The following is a 17,003-nucleotide window of genomic DNA, read 5'->3' on the forward strand; positions in this document are numbered from 1 at the left end:
GCAAGATCAACTATAAAATAAATTTAATGAATCTAAAAATGCTTTGGAACCTAACGCACAACATTTAGAAGTCTAGGCTAAAGACGTATTCCGGCGTCGTAAAGCGTGGTAACTGTAGCTTTCATTGTTGGTTGGGTGATTCCTCCACTTTGAGATGATAAGTAGCAGTACGGACTTGTGCTCCCACGTACCGTCAAGTATATATTGGGAGACCACAATAGGCTTTATCTTTTATCCATAGGAAGTCGTGTCTGCTGCCCTATCGATCGCAATGCATTGAACACAACATTCAGGAAGATTGACTGCCGTACCGTAAAAAGTATTCTGCAGTTTTGCGATTGGTTTGGTAATCCCTCTGTCTAGATTTCCAGAGTAGTCTCTTTCGTTCCTTTTCAGACTCCTTAAAGGAAAAGGTCCATCTGAGCACTTGTCACTTCAAGCTCATTAAAAATCGAAGGCGACTAGAGTCATCTTTTGTTTTTTCTTGACTCTTAAAAATTAAAAAAACAAGTCATGTCAAAGCATCTAAAATTTATTTTAATCAGAATAAACATCACCTTTCCTACGTTGGTCTTAGGTTGAGAAAAATGGAGTCCACCAACCAAGGATTTCCCCTTGGAGGAAATCCTAGTCCTTTCTCCTCTTGGGGAGATGTTGGTGCACCCCATATGGCCACATTGTCGCTTCTAGGATTGACAATCGACTTGCCCGTATGGCTTTTCTCAACCTCTGTCATTCAAGACACTGTGATTCTTGAACAATCAAGTCAGCAACTAAATGATACCAGGGTTACCCCCGAACCTTCTACTTCATCCAATTCTCCCTCTCGTCCTTCCTCTTCACTTGATGAAGCTGGTAAAGCCAAAAATAAAGTAACTGAGAAGAAGAAGGAGAAGAAGAAGAAAGAGAAGAAGAAGAAGGAGCCAAAGGCGAAAAGGGGCAACCAGGCATTGTCTAGCGAAAATCCACACACTGCACCGTCCAGGCCTAAATCGCCATGTGTCATTTGCAAAGTAGACCACTATCATCGAGATTGTCCTTGCATCCCTCAGATCTTAAGGGACTGGTCTCCTCATTTGCACAATCCGGTGTCATCACCCTTTGACGATCATGTTGAGAATACACTGTCAACTAGCGAAAGTGAAGCCCCTGGACAAAAAGGAAAATGTAAATTTCCTTGTAAATTGTGTTAAGGTGATCACGCCGTCCACCGTTGTCCCTTCTTAGACGAGGCTAAAAGTGTTTTGGATGACCGTCCGGTTTCACCATTACGGCTTCCTCCTAGATATAAGAAACTCTTGTCGAGTCCGTCACTAGTTGAAAATCCGGCTGACACGACATTATGGTCGGCTGAAGCATCTATCATTGAAGATGAACCCTCTGAATCCACACCAGATGAAAATCAAAATGTCTAGGCGGAAATTGACCCGGTCTTCCCTTCAGAAGGTCCATCTTTAAATGATACAGTCACCGGAGAGAACAATAACAACACCGTTCAAATTCTCTTCATAAGCATAGACTCCGACGAACATGGGGGCAGTCTACTTGTTCCTTTACCGCAGGAAGGAAGTTCGTCAGAGTCATATCCAGCCGTCTATTCGGTCCCACCTCCAAGCAACCTAGTTGTTTCCTTCGATTGGAATCTACTAGGCAGACCCTGCTTACCAGCTAGTGTACCATTTCGAATCATTGCTCAAATATATAGAATGGTCATGGCCGGTACCATCATAGATGAAGGGGCTTCTGTGAGTATCCTTTCCTCAACTGCTTGGAAAGCGCTTGGTTCACCATCGCTTTTGCCTGAGATGAGAAATATAACAGGCTTTGACAAAGGAACCAGTCGATCGTTAGGGATCCTTACCAATGTGCCGATAACATTGAGAAGGAAAACCGTTCACATGAACGTAATGGTAGTCCAAGGACCGGTGGATTATAATCTACTCCTTGGACGCGACTATATTTATTGCATGGGAGCCATTGTCTCCTCACTCGTTAGAGTAATGTGTTTTCCACATGAAGGAAGAGTGGTCAAGCTCGTAGACCAGCTTTCATTCCCCGGTTCACACATAGAAAATAGTCAAATACCATCCCTAAATGGTCTTTTCACGTAAGGAATGTCTCATCAATCCCCAGTCTATCCACCTAATGAGTGCGAGTGATTCGGAGGATATGACTGAAACCCAGGGGGCATGCACCCTGGTCTGTTTCGACAGGAAAACCTTGGGTATAGGGTAGGTTTCCGTGAAGGATATATGACTAGTTTATGAAATTAGACTGGAATAAGATTCCTTCGTCAAAGTTATGTGAGTGGAGCCAGTTGCGCCACTCACCTTTGTTTATTTTGGTAGACATCGCCGAGGAAGTGTTTTGTCTGAAGTGTGGATAGAACAGTCTTTGGTAACCCAGAAATTTTTCAATATACCCGGGGGCATGCAAACCTTTTGGCGTGCAAGCGAAGAGCGACCATTTATTTTTTAAATTTGTAGGTCCTCTAACCCTTTAAACTCGTAGGATTGGTCTTTTCCTAACTTGCATAAAGAAAGGATACCGGGCAAAGCTTTGAAAAAATGCCATTTTAGATGAGACATCCTTATTATACGACTGGATCGAGCAGTTTTAACGCGAAATTCAAGCTCGTTAAAAAATAAACATAAGCATTGAGCAAACGTTCCCCCAGAGTTTAAGCTTATTAAAAAATGAACCAATTTCTGGTAAATAACCATCGTGAATGAATTATCATCAGCCTTTTAAGCCTTGGTCATGTTCTCATCATCACCTCCACTATATATTGGCTGATCATTCACCTCCATTTGATTGTTTACCCTTTTTGAGGAACAGCTGCGAAGAGTGAGCCTGTTAGCCATCCTTGTGACACTGTCATGATTGGAAAATTCCAAACCTTACCTGGAATTAGCTGCTACCCGAATTTATCACTCATTCCTCGTAAAACGAGTCTCCTTTAAGCTCTTTTCATCTGACTCGTAAAATATGAAAAGATTGCCAAGCAATTGGCCTCTCCAGCTCGTTAAAGTTACCAGAAGTGCTATCCCTCCTTTAGATTTTAATCTTTTTGGACCTGAGGGATTATTACACAAAAAGATCGAGCGCTTGTTTTGTTCGGCTCGTTAAAATTACCGAAAATTCATCCCTTTTGTATTATTTTATACTTTTTCAGACTCAAGGGATTATATGACGAAAAAGGATTGTTGGAGTTTTCTTTACATCCCTTTTTAGACTCTCTAAAATTGAAAAGGACCGAGTTATCTTTGTCGTTAAACTCGTTAAAACCGAATAGCGACAAACTTGTCCATACAGACAAGAACGAGTTTCACTATCGCTAGGCTCGTTAAAACATAGCGATGGGTTTGCCCGAAGGGAAAATTATAGAACAAGCATATGTTATCCTCCTCAAGCTTGACAAAAATAAAGAGGTACTGGTCAGCAATGACTGGGGAAAAATTGGGAAGAAAACTTTATTGGTAGCAAGTCGCTCTTGAACATGACACTTTCACTCCGCATCCGAGTCGGGTTGGGTTGTTCCGTTCACTGGTCATATCACCATTGGTCCATCACACCATCCATATTTGGGGTTAACGCTACCAATACATCATGTCAGTGTCGCCGATATGTTCAAGAGAAGTCGCTCACAGAATTCACCTGTGTCTCATCCACTGCAATACATTTACGCTCCATTCTTTCATGACCGCCACCCTGAACCTTATGTCATTAGATCGTTTTCACCTCCATTAAAATCATTTGCTCCGTTCCGTGTCATTGATGTGGGATTCACTAAGGCCCTCCTATGACGGATCGCTTCTTGTTGACATCAGCTCATTATCCAGGAAGTCGATCTAGGAACAACCCTTTCAGTAATTTGAAGCTTGCATGCCTCAATGGCAAGTTTCTCATTTCCGCCGACAGGTTTACATCAATGGCCTTCGACCAAAAGATTTTGCGTGGTGTTCGACGCCAAGTCCCTTATTCACACCACGTGAATTGTACTGTAGTACCTTTAGGGTCATCATCATTATCGGTGATTCCTATTGCGCCTGTTAACAACTTACATCATTAGCTGGTAATCAGGTGATGTCTTTCCATGTTCGACTCCAGAACATCTCTCACATGGATCGACTTGTACTTTGAGTGAAGATCGAATGAGATTGAAGACCCCAGATCTAGTTTCATCCATCTGGGCTGTGATATATATTCAGGAAAATAAAGACATCAAATGTACATCATTATTGCACAGATAATCATCCAATCCAAGGGATGATGGCTCTACCAGAATCATCAGTCTGTACTCAGACGATTGTTTGTCTTATGTACATGAAAATGAATTTATAAAGCTGAGCATGGGAATGCCTGCCTCAGCTAGATCATGAAAATATTATGAAGATAATGTATTGTATTGTATCTTATTACAGGTTGCATTCTAGCCTAAAAAAACTTCGGATCCTCATGATAAAGCATTTCACCCGACATCAAAAGATTAACGACCTCATGCTTTAGGGGGCAACTGTTATAGACATTTTTGGGAACTTCAACCCCAATCATAAATGTCCATAAACCAAGGGCTCCTAAGTCCCTAAAAGTGTTGTTCAACCCCTAAAAGAACAAGGTCAATTGATTACAACATCTCCTAGAAGTTCTCCATGAAAAACTACTCAGAACTGGTCAAAACTGGACCATCTCACCTGCTCCATGGTCGAAGTGCGTTGCATCCCACCTAAATGCACACGGGAGGTGCGATACATACTAAAAAGCCATTCTATGGGGTGCGATGGGCGAGAGTGGACAAATGGCAGGGTCAATTTGCAAGGTGGAAGATCATGGAATCTTCCAGAAACTTCTCCTGTGACACTTGCCTCTCTGCATTCGCCCAGGGATGAGTAAGAGATCATCAATCTCCAAGTGGAATCAAGAACTATCAGAGAGAAGACACTAATCAAATCTCAAAATATGACTCACCCCCCTTGCAAACATCTATATATGGATCCCTCATCCCAAAGATCCAGAGGCTGGAATTTTGTATCTTGTAAGGAAGTGCTGCTGGTTTCTTGGTGTAACATCATACTGTGGGGTGATCTAAGCTTTTCATGAGGTGAATAAGGGCTCTCTTGCTGGGAGGATGACGCTGGGTCAGAACAATTGGTTGTAATCCTCTTTTCTTTTCTTGATTATTAATAAAGCTATTCAAGTTTTCCTCCACATTCTTGTATGATTGATGATATATGCATTTTTGTGGTCAATATATATCTGGTCCTCTATTTTTTATGATAGTAGATCTCTGTTCTTGGATAGTTTTATGCTGCATTGACTCCATAGGTGCTCTTTGAAGCTGGGTAGACGAGGAAGCAAGTGGCAAAGATCTATCAAAAGGGAGAGGAATCAAGCAAGGAACCAAGCGCAAGACAGAGGTTGGTCTCCTTCTTTCCCCTCTTATATACTTCTCATAAAGGAAAACGAAAGTGGTTTTAGTTTGTTTGTTTCTAAGGTAGCTACCAGCCTTAGTGGGACTAGCAGCTCTACATAGACACTAGATTTCCCGATAACAATTATGCTCTAAAATACTTGGTCAATAGCCTGTGTTCGGGCGGGCGGGGGGCGGGGCTGGTGGGGGGGAGATTTGTAGATGGTTGTTGCTATTCCAAGAATATGATTTTGTGGTGATTGTGAAGCCCAAATGCCTGAATGTTGGTCTTGATCACCTATCCAAGATTGAGACTAGTGATGAGCCTACAAGTTTGGAATAAGGGTTACCTGATGTGCAACTCTTTGTTGTTCATGTTGCAGACGATCACTTCGCAGATATAATTTAGTTTTTGTCTACCAGAAAAACCATAGAAGGATGTTCAATGCAACAGAAAAAGGAATTGATGGTCTGATCGTTTGACTTCTCTATGATTGTCTAGCACTTATATAAAATGGGCTCCAATGACATATGACACAGATATGTCCCAGAGTACGAATGACTAAGAATTCTTATAGAAGCACATGCAGGAGTAGTAGGACATTATGTAGGTAGAGTGATTGCACTAAAGATCTTGTGCGCAGGACTTTTCTGGCCAACAATACATAAGTACTTGAAGGTATATTTTACAGCATGCGATGCTTGTCAGAGCACAAGGAAACTGTCACAAAGGGACGAATTGCCACTAAAGCCACAAATAACCTTGTAGGTGTTCAATAAATGGTCAATCGACTTTGTGGGTCCAATTCAGCCACCAGGAAAAAACACCGGGGCACGATACATTATTATAGCAACTGAATGCTTGACACAGTGGGCAAAGGCACAAGCGATAAGAGACTGTAGCACAGCTACCACTGCAAAGTTCATATTTGAGTTTATTTTGTCCCGGTTTGGTTGTCCTAAACATTTAATGAGTGATAGGGTGCACACTTTTTAAATGAAACAATCGCTACGATTCTTGAGGAATTCTAGGTATATCATCAGAAGAGTATGCCCTATCACCCTCAAGTTAATGGTATGGTAGAAACCTTCAACAAAATCTTAGAGAGCGCTTTGACAGAGGTTTGCAATGTGAAGTGAAATGATTGGGATATGTACATACCAGCAATCCTTTGGGCATATAGGACCACTTGTAAAAACTTTAGAGGCCAAACCCCTTTTTGACTGGTATATGGGTAGGAGGTTGTAATTACCATGGCATACATTGTGCTAACTCTATGGATTGTGTCATTAACAGATATGGATGATCGCGATACTATGGAGGAGCATCTCGTGCAGTTGGTAGAACTGGAAGAAGATCGGTTCCTATTAGGTTTTCATCAATCGGTGCACAAGGGTAGCGAAAAGTCATGTATGATCGCCATACAAAATATTACACCTTCCAAGTTAATGATCTGGTCTTGTTATACGACAACAAATTTACAAAATTCTCGTGGAAGTTTCAAATGCATTCGCTAGGACCCTATGTCGTAAAATAAATTATAGATGGTGGCGTAGTTCAACTCGCGAAGATGAACGACGAATTGTTTCTAGGAAAAGTCAATGGAAATTGACTGAAGCTATACAGGGGTGATCCCACTCTTATGCAATGACTATATGATGGTGGGATAATCTTAGTACTCTAGGCAGCTCCAAGGAAGTATGGGACTATAAACTACACTGCCCAAAAGTGGGATAGATAGAGCAAGAGGGTTGTGCGCTGGATGATAGTAAGGTGTAGAGGGGAGATGTGTCGAGGAAGTTGTGCCACAATGATGGGTGTCATGTGGCCTGGCCAAAAAATAAGCATTGGAAGCACTATAGATGACTGGATGGAAAAAATTTCATTGAAAGGAGAAGGGAAGATGCATTTATGTTGCATATCTTTGGAAATATGTCACCAAAGATGAATTAATGATCAAAAAGTGGATGGGACGGTTGGATTCAAATTCAAAAACATCTATAAATATAGCCTGTTGCCCCACATTCAAACACTTTTATTCCTGACAGTTTGTATTGATATTTTTCACCTTGTCGTGTTCTAAGTGCAGAGTTGTATTTCTAAGCCAGATTGGGAAGATATCTTTTCGCGACCAGGGTTGCCTGACGTACATGACTTTCTATGAGAACATTTTGTGGCCAACATGACTGTAACTCCCCTTGAGACAAAGGTAGCGCCATCTGTCCCTGCAGGATTTCTGACTATGGTGCCTAGGTCTCCCAGACCTAAGCTATTTTTATCGCAACCTTTTGCATCCAAGGCGATAGATAAGAAGCAGAAGAAACCTTATTAGGTCCTGATGAGGTAGTCCCCATGGGAAAACACCACGAAAGTCTGCTAGAAGGGGAGGATGGATCGATCATAGTAGCTGACAAAGCTTAGGGATTTGAGTGAAGAAGAAAAGTGTGGAAGCATCAAGAAGATTAAAGCTAAGGAGGGTGAGACAATGACTCATCTGTCCCACCACGCAAGGCCACAACCAAAGTGCCTAAAGACCCTGACAATGCAAAATTGATGGTGACTACACCACTATTTCTAGAGAAGGTGGTGTTTGAGGGGGCTTTGTTGGCCTGCATACTGACCCTAAAAATGGAGGACTGGGACTTAGGGGATGATGAGAATTTCCCTCAGTTGGAGCCAACAAAATACCTGTCCAAGGTATATTATGAAGAATCAAAGGTTACACAGTTGGAGCTGATGAAGTAGATCGCTGGTGTTGGGGTCGTGGGGCTCTTGAACATGCTTTTTGTGTCGCATTTAAGTCACACCAAGATAAATACCATTTGTGTACAGAAATTGCTCACATTAGTGCACGATGGGTGTCTCTGGCTGGGAGAACCCATCCCAATCATAGACATGTTGATCCATCAGATCACCTTGCTGCCATATCAAGGCGTGGATCTGGCAGAAGCATTTGGAGGAAAAACGCAGGAGAAGAAAATCGTGGACCAAATGAAGAGCGATTTTTCGTCATAAAGAAGTCGCATGTATGTTCTATCCACTCTATCATGGAACCCGCGGTGCAGGTGTTTGCGCAGATATTGGTGTGGAAAATCATGTGTAAGTGCCACGCAGACCAAGCTCTCGCACTAGTCATCTCTTTGGCTGTGGAGTGCACCAAAGAAGTCTAGTACATCTGGGCTCAATATTTATGTAAATATCTTTTAGAGAACTATAGGGAGGCCGAAGATGAGGGAAAGGTGTTTCATTGTGCCTAGTTGCTATTGCTGATAGCATTGGTGGCATGGAAGACTTTGAAAGATAGTTAGTTTCTTTCTCAAGAGACAGACCTTCTGGAAGAAATGAAGTTCGCATCGCTCTGGGCTACAAAGGACCCTACACGAGTCACTGAGGAAAAAATAGTGATAACAATTTCAATAGTTTTAAAAGTTTTCCTCCATTATATTAATTAATTCATCACTTAACAAATATGCATTAGATCTGAACATGCAACTTCAACTAGAATAAACACATGAGAGCCATAACATATGAAATAAACATGTACAATGAGACACAAATAATCACATCACATAGGAACATTGGATATCTGGTGGAAAACCCACTTCAGGTCAAAAATCACCCTTGTTGATGTTGCACTGCCAAATATATTTTATTATTTATCAAGCAAATATTTACATAAAGTGTAGAATATGTCAACTATCTGTAACTAGGAACTCTGATATCCACCTCATAACTCTACGGACTACCATCAGCTAAAAGCCTCCATGACCATTGAGCCTTGCCCAAATCCAATTGGACTTATGAAGAAATATGTTCTCAATACTTTTTTTGTCCGAGCACCCACCCCACTTCTCTATGTGGTTCACCGTTCACACATTTTCGAACTGGAACATATATAAAATGAAATAAAATCTTGTCCCCACAATCACAAATGCATTAGAAAACTCCTTAATAACTCTATTTTTTTTCTTATGCATAAAAGTAGTCTTCAACCATGTAAACTTTTGTCTCTGTCACTACTATAGATCCATGCTCACTCTACTACAACAAACATACTCTCCTGACCATAGGATCTCTACAAACATTATGAAAATTTTCTCACTCAAGAGAAACAACCAATAACCTCATGATCTCCATCTATTTATAATCTTTTGTAATGGTTAAATCAATAATTGTAATTTTATATTGAAGCTCTATTCATAAGCTAGAAGTGGTTTGGTTCATTTCTTTTTGACTCAATCTGGCCACTAACTTCACTTACCAATGAATATTCTCTTTTAATAATCTTCTAGAAGTTCAATAACCTTTCCGACCTTTACATGATAAATATTGAAAAAGACAATCCGTAAAAACAAATAAACACCCGATGTGCACAAGGAATGTGGAGTAAATTTCATGTTTTCCTTCGGTCGATTGCAGAAGCCTATGAGAATTATACTACAGTTGCTCCCACAACACTTCCAGCTAGTGATTGAAAAGTTCAATCGCTCTCATGAGCCTTCATCCAAGCAACTTGGTTAGAGGATGGTCAACTCATCTCTCTTTAGCTTAGAACCTGCTCAATCTTGATCCACTACTAAATAAACTTCTGGGGGACCTGAGGAAACCATTGTAGCCACTGAAATACTCCAAAAATCCATTGTCACAACTCCAACATCATCACAAATCAAAATAGATTAACTTGAATTCCATCCATCAATTGCGCTAACACTTAAGCCATCAAACTTCTCCATAGCTACTCCAACATCTCTATGACCTTCACACCATCAATGATAGACCCTGCAACTGATCATACAAGCTAAAACCCATCCAACACACATGAGGTACCATCAACATAATTTGGCAGTCTCCATCATTGTCAACTCAGTGTAGGAGCTCCACACTCTGCCAAGGCAACGACACACAAGCCACATACCTGCACTAACATCTTCAACCATCAAGCTAAGGTCTACAACCAATGCACAAGATAAGTGCCATCTCAATAGTATAAGCCCAATACCAATACCAACCATGTGCATAAACAATACTCTACATCACTTGCTACCAGGTTGACATGAATTCCAACCAACAACTTAGCCATAATTCCAACTCTCTCTCTCTCTCTCTCTCTCTCTCTCTCTCTCTTTTCTCTCTCTCTCTCTCTCTATATATATATATATATATATATATATTTAAAGTTTAAATAATAAAAATATTTAAATTATTTTTTCTTTAATGAATAAACTCAAATAAAATGCACCACAGTCAAAACAAAAGCCCATACTTGACAATTCTTTGTTACCATCTTATTAATTATTTATTAATAGAAAGCGTGGTGCTCTCAAACATGAATATTTGCTGACATTTGTAATTGTTACTACATCTACTATATCACTATCAAAAATTTTTGAATGCCTCCTTCCAACTATATTCTTCCTTCCCATCATCTTGACAGATCACTTTCAAGTGATCAAGATTATTTTGAAGTACCCGCTCTGATGCCAATTGTTGGGAAAAATACTAAGCGCGCGCGGGGGGGAGGGGGGGGGGGGGGGGCGATCAGTATTTTAAAGACTCACTTAACCTTTTCTTTTCTCATTCAAATTTATGTACATGACTATAATGAAGAAAACTTGTGTATGTACATTACTGTTATGCAAACAACTAGTGCATACCCAATTAACTAACTTTTCAATTAATTCATCATTTGTTTAACTTTAACCAATGTATCAGTATTTCATTAGGCATTAATTAAAAAGTAACCATGTGCAGTAATAACAGAATAAACCATCACACATAATAAACACATCAACACACATGAACACCAATATTTTTAAGTGGAAACCTAATGTAGGAGAAAACCATTGTTTTTGTCATCTCTGTATTCATCTTTTATGATAATGAAAAACTTCTTATAGTTTTGTATTGGTGCAAACTCATACCAGCATGTAGGCACCCACCTATCGAAGGCTATAACCTTCTGTCATTCTCTAGTACCCATTATAAGGGAGCTCTAGCCCTCTAAACACATTTACTGACACCCACTAGAAGGGAGATCCTACACCATGATCTCATTTACCAGCTACTTCTGGAAGGAATATTTGATTCTCTTAGTGAAAGCTCCAATCCTCAACACTTTCGTGGACCATGTTTCACAATTTTCATACTCAATCTACCTGAACTAGAACGTGAAATCTGTAGGCCATGTTTCATCAAATTTTTAGACTCGTCCCACTACTGTCATTTAAGCCCAATATCAATAAAAAATGAAACCAATCACCTTATCAAATCACTGAACCAACTTAACCATAAAATCATTGAGGAAACCAATTACTAAATCTCAAACAACCAAAGAAACTAGATCATCTCAAATCACTATATATTCTTTATCAGAATGTCAGATTTACTCTTCATCACAGAAACCAAATCATCTCACTACAAAATATGGTCAATCTCATGTTAGAATATATATGCTACTATTATGAGACATACCCATCTATATACACACTTTCTCTTCATATAAACTGCATAGAGATATCAAAACATTGAACCCTAAAACTGAATCACTACACTACTGAAATCAATCACTAAAACACATACTGACCTTGTCATAGATATCTCAATCAAATATAGATCATCTCATAGTAGCATCATTACTATTCAATATTTCATAACATAATAATTTCAACCTCAACTAGCACTGTCAAACACAAATCATCATGGAATACTTCATTGACAGACAATAGTAAACACAAAAGACTGATCAAACATCAAATACACCAAAACCTTAGCATACATACGCGACCCTTATAAGACACTTCCATGTATGTACACACCTTTCAAGAATAATATCTGCGTACATATCTATCCATACTGCATAATCGATACATGACTACCTAAAATCCATTCCACGTACGTACATGATCTTTCTGAAGAAAACCTGTGTATAGATATGTATCTACCGAATAATACCTTCGTTGCACAACAAACCATCAATCAAACCCAAATCTCAACACATACTGTAAAGGCCACATATCATAACATCATCATCACAAATCTATCAACTGACAAGCAGTGTAGTCATTTTAGATCTATAAGATCTGATCCATCATCACATTCCCAGGTGCACACTTATTTCATATCAAACAATTCATCAATAAACCAAATCATACACACTTAGCACTTTGATCTCCATCTCTTTGTTTATATTTTTCCTTAGCCAATACCTTAGACAAATTTCATAGTTATACCAATGGTATTCTTTGACAGGATCAAGTATCCATTGTCATGCTCATTACTATGGGCCAATACCATGGTCAAGACCCCTGGTGTTGAGAATACTATGGTGCAAAAACTTTATATGACTTTTCTTCACCATACATGTGTATGTACACAGATTCTTTTCACAAAACCTGTGTATGTGCGCCTTTGCTTCACCGTACCTACGTATGTATGCATCTTTGCTTCACAAAAACTACACATACTTCTTCAAACATCATCTTTATCGTTTCTCTATATTTGAATTAATATTCCTTTGTCCAATCTTTCTATCATGTCTGTAGTATGTACTAACATGAATACTCATCCTACTACCGTCATGTTGGCATATTTATTAAGTAGGTTTCAATTAAGGAAAACACATTTTTCATAATGCCAACAAACTAGGGATTTCACCTCTAGGACCAATCATGTTTTCCAATCCTTATCTTGATGTTTCTTATGTAAAATTTTCACTTGGAAGAAAATATTCCTTTAGATACTTCTTAATTTTCAGATTGTATCTTAGGTTGGAAAAATGTATTTATTTAGTTTGTTTATCACATTCCAAATGTTCGTTTTTAGTCTTATGGAATGTATTTGAAACTAGCTTACCTTGGATAGAGACTAACATGTGTGAGACATTTGGACGTAGTACAGGACACATCATGAGTTACCACTAGCAAGCCTTTGGGTTTCTATATCACTTGGTTAATGCATGGCTTACATTAATTTTCCATATGGGGAGGATAATGATGACATGTCTCACTTATGATACATGATTGGGGAATGTCACACAGGATCAAAATAGATTGGAGACTTCAGTAATCCTCAAAAAAGGGTTTTTTTTGTTCGATTTTGAGGTGAGAAGAATGACACATGAATGGATGATGGATTACATGTATATGAATTACATGGATGACACCTGGTTGATGACATATAGGGCACTTCCATGGAAGTCATAAAAATGGCCAAGTGTTGAAAATATCTGTTTTGATGTTTTATGTATTGCAAACAAATGAAACTTTGGAATTATGAGTTGACATGAAGGAGACATACATTTTACATATATGAAATATGACCAAATGTCAAAGTGGTGTGGAATTAACTTTGTGGGACTTTGGGCATAAAGTGAGTTTCCTCAAACATTAGGTAGGTGAAGTTTGGAGGTAAATCCTCATTTGAATGAGTTTGAAATTGGAGGTGTAAAATGAGTGTTGTTGGACTTCAAAAGTAAATTAAGTGTCTAGGAACATTGGATGGTAGGACTTTGGAGGTAAATTATCATTTCAAAAACTCCAAAATTTAGGAAAAAGAATCAAGTATGGATTATCAAAATAAAGAGAAATGGAGTGGTGGGGGACTATAACAATTAGAAAATTAATCAAGTAAAAGTGATCAATACATATGCATATAGATAAAACAATAAAAAAATGGTGTGTCTTGACTACAACACTTGTTATCTTTTTTTTTACTTAGGAAATTCACACCCTACCTCATGAAATGCACACTTTGCCTCATCAAGTTCAATCCCTAGCTTAGAAAATGCATGCCCTATCATAAGAAATGCACACTTTTCCTTAGGAATTCAACTCACCACCTTAGGAAATTCCCATCCTACCTCAAGAAATGCATGTCATGCCTCATAAAATGAATACCGTGATTTTGATTCTTCATCAAATTAACTTTTGACAAGTTTTATGTAGACATACAACTAGCAATTATTCTATGTACAATTGTCCACTATGATTGAATTGGAACCTAGTACTTTGACGAAATATTCATAGAAACTATTTGGAAATATGTGATAGAATTATACTATTATCTATATAAATTGGTACTAATTTCATCTCTAATTATTAATTCACCCCCTTATTAAAAAATTACATTGGTTGTTGCGGTACTAAAAATATAATATTGGCATTCAATGAGACAAAATTAATAGATAACAAGACTTGTTAACTTCCATTGTGAGTAAGAACACTAGCTACCTTTAGTGGTGAAAGAATTTCATATTGACCAATGTGATAATTAGAAATATATTGAAGAAAACTATAAATGTACAATATTCATTTAACTACATTTAACAACAATTTTTTTTGTGTTTTTTAATTGTTATTACTTCATGTTAATTTGCAGATTTATCCATTGCGAATTTGTTCATTTTTTTTGGTACTCGTTGTGAAAAAAATAAGTGTAAGGGAATTTAACTTCCCTGTAGGAATTTTCCATTACAATATTTTGATGCGAGTATTTATGAGGAGAACAAGCTAATTTACAAAACACTAAAAAATTCTCAACTATATCTACAATTTTAGATCTAAATTGACCAATGAGTTATTTCCTATGAGCTATTATAAAGCATTCATGTTCCATCCTTATTTCATTAGATCATGGTTGAATAAGGGCTCTTCAACCCCTACATTATAATATTAAGAAGAAATTTGGTGACATTGAAAGATCAACTAAGCAATTTTCCAATTCAACCTTTTGTTTTCTTTTTTAGTGAAAAATTCTCTTCTCCATATGCTAACAAAATATTATATATGATCATCATTTCTTGGCTACAAGATTGATTATAGGAAGCTTAAAGGTTTCTCAACTACTCTAAATTCTCACTTAAGTATTATAATTTAGAATTTATTTGAAAGATTCCCTGAATATCATTTTTTAAATTGGAAGGTGCATCTTTATGCCACATTCTTTCTAATTAAATGTGGGTTAACAGGGAAATCAACAATGTTGGGTGTGGAGGGGTGCATCCACAAAAGGACATGGTAGACCAGCCATATGAGTGAATGGGAATTTAGGATATAATGGATGTGGAAGTCACCCCCCAAAAAGGAAATATAATAGGGCACTAGCATATCGAAGAGAAAATAAATCTGAGAAAATTTTGTGGATCAAAATTACAAAAGCAATAAAAAAATGAATGAAAGAGAGGGGATCTCACCATTTTGGTATGATGAATTCCAAGAGATGTTCTTGATGCCCTGATAAAGGAGAAATGATATTGTAATGAGGATGCAAAGAGGAGTATCAAGTGTAACCTCCACATGAACTCACTCAGCATATGCTTCAGATAGATTATCCCAATATTGGAATGCTAAATTCACCCTACCTATCAATTGAGACTTTAATATTCAATATTATTTGTTTTCTCTACTTGTAATTTGCATCTTATGTAGATTATGAGTGTAAAAATCCTTTTATGGTATTATATATATATTAAATTTCCATGTTAATTTATGAATGTGAAAATATTTTGTGCTAATATATACATTAAATTCCCATGTTAATTTATGAATGTCAAAATATTTTATGATATGATATACATTAAATTCCCAGATTGCTTCATGGAGGGACAATGATATGAGTTTATGTGAGAATTGTTTGGCTCATGCCATTACGTTGAACATGATTCCACCGAATGGGCATTAATAGAATAAGGAAAAACTATTTTTGGTCATGCAATTATAACATTACATATGGGACTATCTCATGTATGGTCTTTTTGACCTCTAATTGAAATTTGTTCTAAGTTAGTTACAATTTTCACTGATTAAATCCAGTTTGAAATTTTACCAATATTTTTCTACTTGCCGATTTTTATCATATTGGATCAATTATAAATTTTAGGCCTCTAGTATACATATCTCCATCTAGATTGAACCAAAAAATTGTTAGTTTATTTTGGCTCAGGAAATGCACAACCTATCTTTAGAAATGCATGGCTTGCCTCATGAAACACACTCATTATCTTAGGAAATGCACACCTTTCCTCTAGAAATTGACACCCGACAACAGAAAATGAATTTTGGTGTATTAGAAAATGCATGTCACACCTCAAGAAATGAAGGACTTTCTTGTGATGCTTCAAGAAATTAACCTTTCACAAGATTTATCTCATCACCCTCCTAACAATGAATTTGTCCACAATTGTCTACTATGATTGAATCAGAAGCCAATGGTCTTCTTAAATGTTCATAGAAACTAGTTCAATGGATTGGCTATGATGATACGTTTTCCCCTATAGTAAGGTACTCATCCATTAGATCAATTCTTGCACTAGTTATGCAGATGGGATGGAAGATTCACCAGATGGATGTAAAAACAACATTTCTCAATGGATTTATCGAGGAGGAGGTGTACATCAAGAAACCATAATTTTTTGATACTTTTATCAAGAGTATAATGTGTGTACTAGACTCAAGCGATCATTGTGTCATCTCAAACAAGCACGCCATGCTTGGTACACAAGGATCGATAGTTATCTCACTGGTTTTATTTTCACCAAAAGTGAGGCGGATGCAAATTTATATCATATTTTTGTAGAAGGTAAATTTCTCATTATTG

Source organism: Pinus tabuliformis, chromosome 8, assembly GCF_031772625.1.
Source record: "Pinus tabuliformis cultivar Carrire ecotype Pingquan chromosome 8, CPIR1, whole genome shotgun sequence".
NCBI classification, from domain to species: domain Eukaryota; kingdom Viridiplantae; phylum Streptophyta; class Pinopsida; order Pinales; family Pinaceae; genus Pinus; species Pinus tabuliformis.